Genomic DNA, 8,782 nt, shown 5'->3' on the forward strand with positions numbered 1-8,782 from the left:
AGTGATCTCTAAATGTAGATTCCAAAGATAGTTTTGAAATCAAGTGTAGATGGAATCTTTTTCAAGTTATTTCAAGGAGTATCAAGAATAATATTCAAAGAAAGCACGAATGAAACTTCAATACCCTTTTTTTTTAATATATTAAGTATATAGCAACATGAGAGCAATCTAATTAATTTTTAGAGTATAGTATAAGAGCAGATAAAGATCAAAACTTATATACTCGAAAAACATAAGATTATGTTGAATCCTTAATTCTTAATGACTTCAAAGTTCTTTCATGATATAAAAGTATTGGAGCATAGATACCAAAATATGAATTTATGCAATGTAGGATACATAAAATTCAGGGCTTTGAAAGTTCTTTGAAGGCTCTCTTAAAGACTTTCTTTTACTCCTTTAAAGATCATATCATCAAAATCAATTAAAATGAATTGGCTCATGATTGAAACACTAAAGTGCAAGCCAATAAGAGCTCATTAGTAGATTCCAAAGTAAATTTCCAATACTAAGACAAATGGAATCCTTTTCACTTAGTTTTCAAAACAAGTGATTTACCAATTAAGTACAGATGAAAATCTAACTTTCAAAAGATATTCAATGAGGCACAAAGTTTAATACCACTTTACATTTAGTATTCTTTCTCTCATCTTTAGTTGTGAATTTACATGATTAAGTTCTATATGATCTCTCCCTCTGAAATTTTCTTTCTCCTCCTTAATTAATCATTCCATTTGAGAGTTTTAGAATTTGTTCAATAAAATTGTCAATCTCGAAAATATATATTTTATTTTCATAAGACTCAAGGTTTGAGATAAGACAACCTTTATAGAACTCATCTCAAGGTATAAACTTATTATATAATTAAAGCAAGTCTTGCAATATAAGGAGGTTCATCAAAATCAATCCATAAAATTCAAGGTATGCATCAAATTAAAGTAACTTTAGGATAAGATACTGAATATCTAAAGCTCCCCCTTAAAAGATGCATTCTTCTTTAATTATTCTTATCTTTTGTTGAATTTCAGATTTTAATGATAAACGTGAATAAAACTGAAACTTTATGATATCAAGAATGTAGAGTGATCTAGAATTATTCAAAATTTATAGCAATCACTCTTTTTAATCTTTTAAGAACAAGTTATGCTTCCTCTTAATCTTTGAGAAAATGTACTGAAATATTAATCAGAAAATAATTCATTTGAAGCTCAAATTCTTTCAAAAGCATTTACAGTTTCTTTCTTTTAAGAATCATTTGAGTGAGCTGAAATATTTCTAAACTTAAGATCATTCACTCTTTTAATAATATATATATACATATATATTTTGATAGAAGTCTTTAATAATGTAGGAGAGGAAAAAAAAAAAAACATATAGATGATCATTGAAGTATATATATTTATAGAACTCAATTTCTTAATCAAAGTTTTTCAGCAATGTATATATGAAGCACAATAAATCTTTTCAATATCAAAATAAAATCACATATTTAAAAATATTTGTTTGCAATCAAGATCATCGAAAGACACATCATTCAGACCAATATTAGTACACTTTGAAGATAAGAAATGATATGTTTCAGATGCGTATCGGGGCAAGCAATCAAGGCATCAGAATTATTCTATTTTTCTTAAGCTGTAGTTTTATCTAGAAATTCATATTGAGTTTAAGCTTTTATACAAAATCAGATTCTGAATTTCATAAAGATTCTCAAGGAGGCTTTCAAGGTTGTAATTTGAGATATGTATCTTCTCATTTGTTGCTCATCTTAAACTATTAAGATTGAAAACACATATTTCAAAAACATTAGAGCACATCCAGAATCTTTGTAATTCATATTGAATTTTGGTACAAATTGGAGGACATTATGTACTAATGTTAGGCAAGTTGAAAGATAAATTATAATCAATTCATTCTGCCTAATTTGCAAATTCAGATTATCCTTTTTTTTTTTTTTGGAAGATATTCATTAAAATAGAAGTATCCTTTTCTTCTTCTTTTTATAAATATATTCAACTTTCAGATTTCAAAGGTGATCATGAACGACAAATCTAAAATTTCTTTCAAAAATATTTTTAGAAAAATTCTTTATGTAATTTTTCAAACATTCAAGCATTGGAACCGATTTAATAAGAAATTTTATTTTTGATCAAGAGAGTACAAGAGAAATCCAACATATCATTGATGAGTATAGAATACAAGTAAAAACAATTTTCATTAGGCTTTGAGGCACAAGTTATTTCGAAGTCAAAGATGAAGCAAAAACTTGTATACAAAGTTAAAGCCTATTCCAAATTATGAGTGTCATAAAAAAAAATAAATTTGCTATTGGTAGAAACATGTTTCAATCAAATTATTCAAGCATGAAGCATTTTAAACTGAACATTGAAAACATATACTTCAAAGTATGCAAAACATAACAAGCATGTCATGGATCAAAATCAATTCTTTTCAAATAAAATTTCCTTTATTTAAATACAATTTAGCACTGATTTTATCCTTAAGGTGTGTTTTCAAGTGATTGAAACTTCATTTGATTTTTCACAACCTTCTTATATATTTTCATTTATTTATCATTCATTCCCCAAATTTTTTAATTTCTTTCTTTAACCATTCAATGAACATTTTGATTATCTTCATTTATTTTTCGGTTTTACTTTTCTATGCTCTATATTCTATTTGCTCTCTATCCGGTGGAGTTGGAAGGGGCACGAGGTACTACCACTAGCCTCCCTCTTGTGCCGTCCCTAATATGCCCTACACCGAATAGTTGGGTCAAATAGTGCCGGGTACTACCACTAGCCTCCCCATTGGCACCATCCCTATAATGAGCAATGTAGAAATGTTAAACTGTTCTCTTTAGCAACAAGATATTCACTCCAAACTCTCCCTATTTAAATATAATTAATTATGAATTTTATCCCTTCCAAAAGAATGTTCACACAAGTCTCACAAATATGCTGAATATATTATGCTTGCGCTGCTTTTACTTAAGATTGGAGTATTTACTTAGCTTTTACTTCTTCTGAGCAATGTTCATTTTCTTTTTCTTTATCTCTCTCTCTTTTTGTCATTTTCAAGTAGTTACATGAAAGAGCAGAATAAAGAATTAATCTAATATGCTGCATATAAATATATATCATGCAAACAGCATTTTCATTATGCCCAATGATTCATAGCTTATCACAAGTTATTTTGAATTAGAAACTTGAGGCATAAACTTGTGTATTTCATGGTTATGCATTATACAGGCAAAAGTGAACTTCAATTTAATCATACCATGAAACAATTATCATTAGCATGAGAATGAAGCATGATATCAAGAAGATTAGCAATTAAATGTTTAATCATGCTACCATATAATTTCAGACTATTAATTTTGCTCAACTAACTCACAAGAGAAGGGTTTAGATTACCAATGCATTTAGCATTCTTCAAGCCAAATATCTTTTAAATTCTTTACATCCTTGGCTGAAGAAAATCTCTTTTTTTTTGTTTGCAAGGGGATGTTTATTGTATCTTTCATCGAGGTGTCCTTCAAGTTGAAATTTCTTGCTCATAAGTCCTGTATTATTAGCTAAATCTTTTTCTTTTCTTGAAGGCAATTCATTAGGTTCTCTAGGATACAAAAACATTCATACAACATATTTCTTAACTAGATGACTCAACATGAGACATGATAATAATTGAATTTGAGTCACTTTACTCAAGAGATTGCCTAAATATAAGCAAGCACAAGTCACTTGAACTAAAGAGATAACTTCATTAAGTAAAATGGTTCAAGGACAAGCATGTGAGGCAATAGAAGGATTCATCAAGGTCAAATCAAATTTTTTTTTTTATTTTCAGAATTAATTTAGCTTAGATTCTATTTGCTTAAGATAATTATCAATAAGATATACAAGTTGAGTTTTAATCAAATTATCTTAAATAGTTATTTCTATCAAAAATTTTGATTATGATTTAGTTTTCAACACTAATAATCATGTTTCAGGGAGTTGAGCAATCTTCTTTTAGAGCAATTAGGATTTTATTTTGACTTATGAGTGATAGTTTAAAAGAATTAATATTCATGCTTTAAAAGATTTTTATGATCAAGTTAAGCATGACATGTTACAATTAATCAGTAGAATTTGAGATAATTTTAGAGAAAGATATTAATCATGGATACAATGATTATGCTCAATGAAGTTTTAACATGAAGGCATGAAATCAGCATCAATCATTTATACTAGAGAGAAAATTTAGATTTTGAAAACTTGAAGGAGAAAGTTATACATATTCATTCATTGTTTTCTTATCATCATGCAAGCACTAGAAAATTTCATGCTAAGATCGTGTAGATAAGATTTGTCATACATACAAGGCATTTAATAAATATTCAATAGCCTAACTGAATTTATAAAGTTAAGCATATCAAGACATAAAATGACAATTTAAATTACATTCACAAATGATGAAATAAAATTTATTTATAAGTCACGTGCCATGGCACCCAATTAAGAGTTTCACATGAGCTTCAAGGGCTGCTTTGACACATTTGCAAGATAATCTCAGTTTTTCATTTTAGGTACCCAAGCTTGCTTGGGTCTTTGGGAGTTAGTGCATATGGTTCCTTTTGGAATCCAAATCTGTTTAATTGTAATAATTTTATCATTTGATTTGCTTGTATTGAAACAATAGGTAAAGTTTTTATGCCTATTCTTTTCATATTTGAAACAAGTTATCTTATTTGATGGTTTGCTTGGTGAATTAATTACCTTTTTATTTAGGGATTTATTGTTAAGTAAGGAAGTCCAGTCAAGTTTTGATTTATCAAAATCAGCATGTTGGCTTTCAAACATTGTTTTTAATCTTTCTGAACTTACAGTGAATTTGTTAATAAAAATTTCAGTTGGTTAACCTTTTTACTTAAGTTTTGATTTTCTTTAATTAAATTCTGATTTTTCTGAATTAATTCTTCTGAATTTAACCTTAAATGTTCATTCTCAAAATTTAATTTGTCTTTCATTTCAACGGTAGAATTTCTTTCTTCTGACATTTTCAGATTTAGCTTTTTATTCTTTAAACTAAGCTTCTTATTCTTTAAATTAAGCTTCTTGTATTCTAAGTATAAATCAGAAAAAGCATCATGAAGTTCATCAAATGTAAAATCAGATTGAGCTTCAGTATGTACTTGATTTTTGAATGAGAAATCACTTTGTGTTCGAGTACATACCTCATCTTCATGTGCTACAAAGTATAGATTTTCAGTTTCAGTTTGATACTCTTCTTCTTCGGAACTAGTTTCAAATTCACTAGAAACGTTAGTGCATTCATATTTAACTTCAAGCATATTCCATATTTCCTTAGCAGTTATGCAAAAAGATATGCTATTAAGTTCACTATCATCCAATGCACAATATAGAATATTCATGGCTTTTGCATTTTGCTGAGCACTTTCTTTATCATGATTAGTGTTTGTGTGTAGCCCATTGACTATGATACTCCATAAATCGTAGTCATGTGCTTGAATGAAAATGCGCATGCGTGCTTTCCAATATGTGTAGTTTATACCATCAAATAGTGGAGGTCTATCAATTAATTGTCCCTCACTCATAGAACATCCCACTTGGGTTGTCATGATCTTTAACTCTTGATTGTGAGATCAATGAGTACTATTAGAGCACCTTGCTCTGATACCACTTGTTGCCCAAGGTGACAATCCAAGAGGGGGGGTGAATTGGTTTCTTCTAAATTTTGGTGTTTTAAAAGTTTTCTTAATTAAGTGCGGTGGTGCTTTCTTAAATTATTTGAATGAGTTAAACTAGAACAAGGATGGAAGATATTGCAAGAATAAACGTAAGCACATGCACAACACAAACACAACAATATATAGTGGTTCGGTGCTCTCCTTAGCACCTACGTCCACTCCCCAAGCGACCCCTTGGGAATTCACTATAATCCCGCGGATTACAGTTGGATTGTTTTCCGGGCTCACAATCCAAAAACCTTTGTTGGTTTTACGGGCTCACCAACGAACCTTTACACTTTGGTTTTCCGGGTTCACCAAAAACCTTTGTTGGTTTTACGGGCTTACCAACGAACCTTTGTTGGTTTTACGGGCTCACCAACGAACCTTTACACTTTGGTTTTCCGGGCTCACCAAAAACCTATCCCGTTGGTTTTGCGGGCTAACCAACCAACCTTTACAAATAGTTTGACAAACAAAAGAAAGATACAAACTCCTAAATGAGCATATAAAACAATATGAACTACAAAGAAGAGTTAGAAAGTATTTATCGCTTTGAAGTCGCTTTGCCCTTCTTTGTCAAGGATGCTTCACTCTTCAAGGGAGGATGGAGCTCTTGATGCCTCTTTGAATCTGCTCAATCCCTTTCTTTGATTCTTGAATGAAGCTCTTGATGAAGGAGATTAGGGCTCTTTTGTTTTCTTGTGTATTCTTTGATATCCCACTCAAAAGTACTTCTCTCTGATGAATAGTGCCCCTTTAAATAGTTTCCAACCTTTCTTGGACAAGCCCCAATGGTCAGATTTGAAAAACTAGCCGTTACTCACCTTGGGAAGGACAAAAAGTACATCTGCAGAACTAGCCGTTACTGTTCAGCCCGTGTTTGGGTCGGCTCAACCTGTCCTTGGGTCGACCCAACTTTGCCTTGGGTCGACTCAAACATTCCTTGGGTCGACCCTCTCAGAAATCACAGAAACCTCAATTTCAGCCTTCCTTCCCATGGGTCGACCCAACCATTCTTTGGGTCGACTCAACTTCTTCTTGGGTCGACCCTCTCAGTAATTCCAGAGAACCATTTTCTGTCTGTCTTTCTGTCTTGCCTTTGGGTCGACCCTCTCAGGGTTTGGGTCGACTCAAGCTTGGGTCGACTCAACCACTGTGTGGGTCGACCCTCTCAGTAAATCCAGAGAGCATTCTTCTGTTGTGTTTTGAGGTTCTTTGGAGGTTGGGTCGACTCATGCTTACCTTGGGTCGACCCAACTCACTGTTCATTTGTGCCATTTTTGCAGGAGTGTGCCAGATGACTTCTTGATGTGCCGGGGTCGACCCAATCAACCTATGGGTCGACTCAAACCACACTTTGCTGCATTCTCAAGGTTAGATTCATCCAAATGAACAAGGCCATTTATCCATTTTCAATTAAACAAATATACTGAGAGTAATGAACTTATAAATGAAGTATCAATTTAACTTATAGCATGCTCTAGATAATTGCTTGTTAATCATCAAAATAACACTATCATCCTCAGATCGATTGACGTGCATGTGCTTGTAATATGACCTAATTAGAATCCATGATCATCACCTATTTAACGTTTAGCTTTATTTGATGCTGCGATTATTAACTGCCTGTGATATGCCATTTGCATGTGATGTGAATGAGAGCGGGGTAGATAGGTTTACATGTGATGTAACAAACCCAATTGAGACCTAAATTAAAACCTCCTCAATCAAGCCGAGAGTGAACCAACATGAGCAAGTCATATTAGATTAATTGATCTAATTGGTGTCTAGGAAAGCATGAAAGGTGGTTACTTAATTAGGACCTTACTCTCTGAGTAAGGGGAGCCTCCCACCTGCTTACCTAGCCAATTGTTCGATTAGCTCTTATGAAGAGCTCAAGTTGCAAACACTAAGACCTGATTAACCAATATTAAGTCAATAGGTCTTCCACTGTAGTAGAGCTGCTAAGGTCTTTCTGATGTTGATTTGTCTCGGCTGGATACAGTGGGCAAGTTGCATCGGAGGGCTGGACCTCTCTATAGACATGAGATGTTGTAGGATAAAGGTGGGGTTGGGCACCAATAACTGTTAGGTGAGGACCCAATGACGACTTTATTTCTACGGTTATACGGTGGGTATGACTTAACTAAGAAATGGGACCAATAACTGTTAGGTGAGGTCTTCATGACTTAGAGACCAAGTAGCTCTGCAACATGCTTAAGAAACATTGTACAAGAGTTGTACACTCATCTGTTTATGTGTCACCAATAACTGTTAGGTGAGGTGGCATGTAAATCGGTGGGACCGCAGTACCCACTAGAAACCCTAGTCGTGTAGAATTTCCGTTTTCTTACCAGAGGAGTGTAAGGGATTCGAGAAAATAGTGGGAGGTACACTTGTTCTAAAAGATCTTAGAACAGATTAAGATCAAGTACAAAAGTCTAACTAGAATCTTTACTCTCTGCAGATCATAATGTCAGCCTCAAACCCTTTGACCCGTATTCTTGAGACCAACCGATTGACTGGAACCAATTACAAGGACTGGCTAAGAAACCTCAAAATTGTTTTGAACTATGAGAAAATAGGCTACATACTCGATTCAGATATCCCCACACTACCAACACGTGCTACTGATGTTCAGCGTGAGATGCATCAAAAGTGGATGGATGATGACATTAGAGTCAAGTGCTATATGATGGCATCCATGTCCAATGAACTCCAATGCCAGCATGAGAATATGAAGACTGCTAAGGACATACTAGCACACCTTCAAAAGTTGTATGGTGAGCAGAGTCGCACAGCTCGTTTTGAAGTATCCAAGAGGCTCTTCAAGGCAAAGATGCGAGAGGGGCAGTCTGTTCATGATCACGGTCTGACTATGATCAAGGACCTAGAGGAGCTTGAGAAGCTCGGTATGAACATGCACAAGGAATTGCAAGTAAATCTGATCCTTCAATCCCTACCTGATTCATTTGGTCAGTTTATAGTAAACTACCACATGAATAAGATTGAATGCACTAAGACTGAAATGATAAATATGTTGGTAAC

This window comes from Phoenix dactylifera, chromosome 12 (genome assembly GCF_009389715.1).
Source record: "Phoenix dactylifera cultivar Barhee BC4 chromosome 12, palm_55x_up_171113_PBpolish2nd_filt_p, whole genome shotgun sequence".
In the NCBI taxonomy this organism is placed as follows: Eukaryota; Viridiplantae; Streptophyta; class Magnoliopsida; order Arecales; family Arecaceae; genus Phoenix; species Phoenix dactylifera.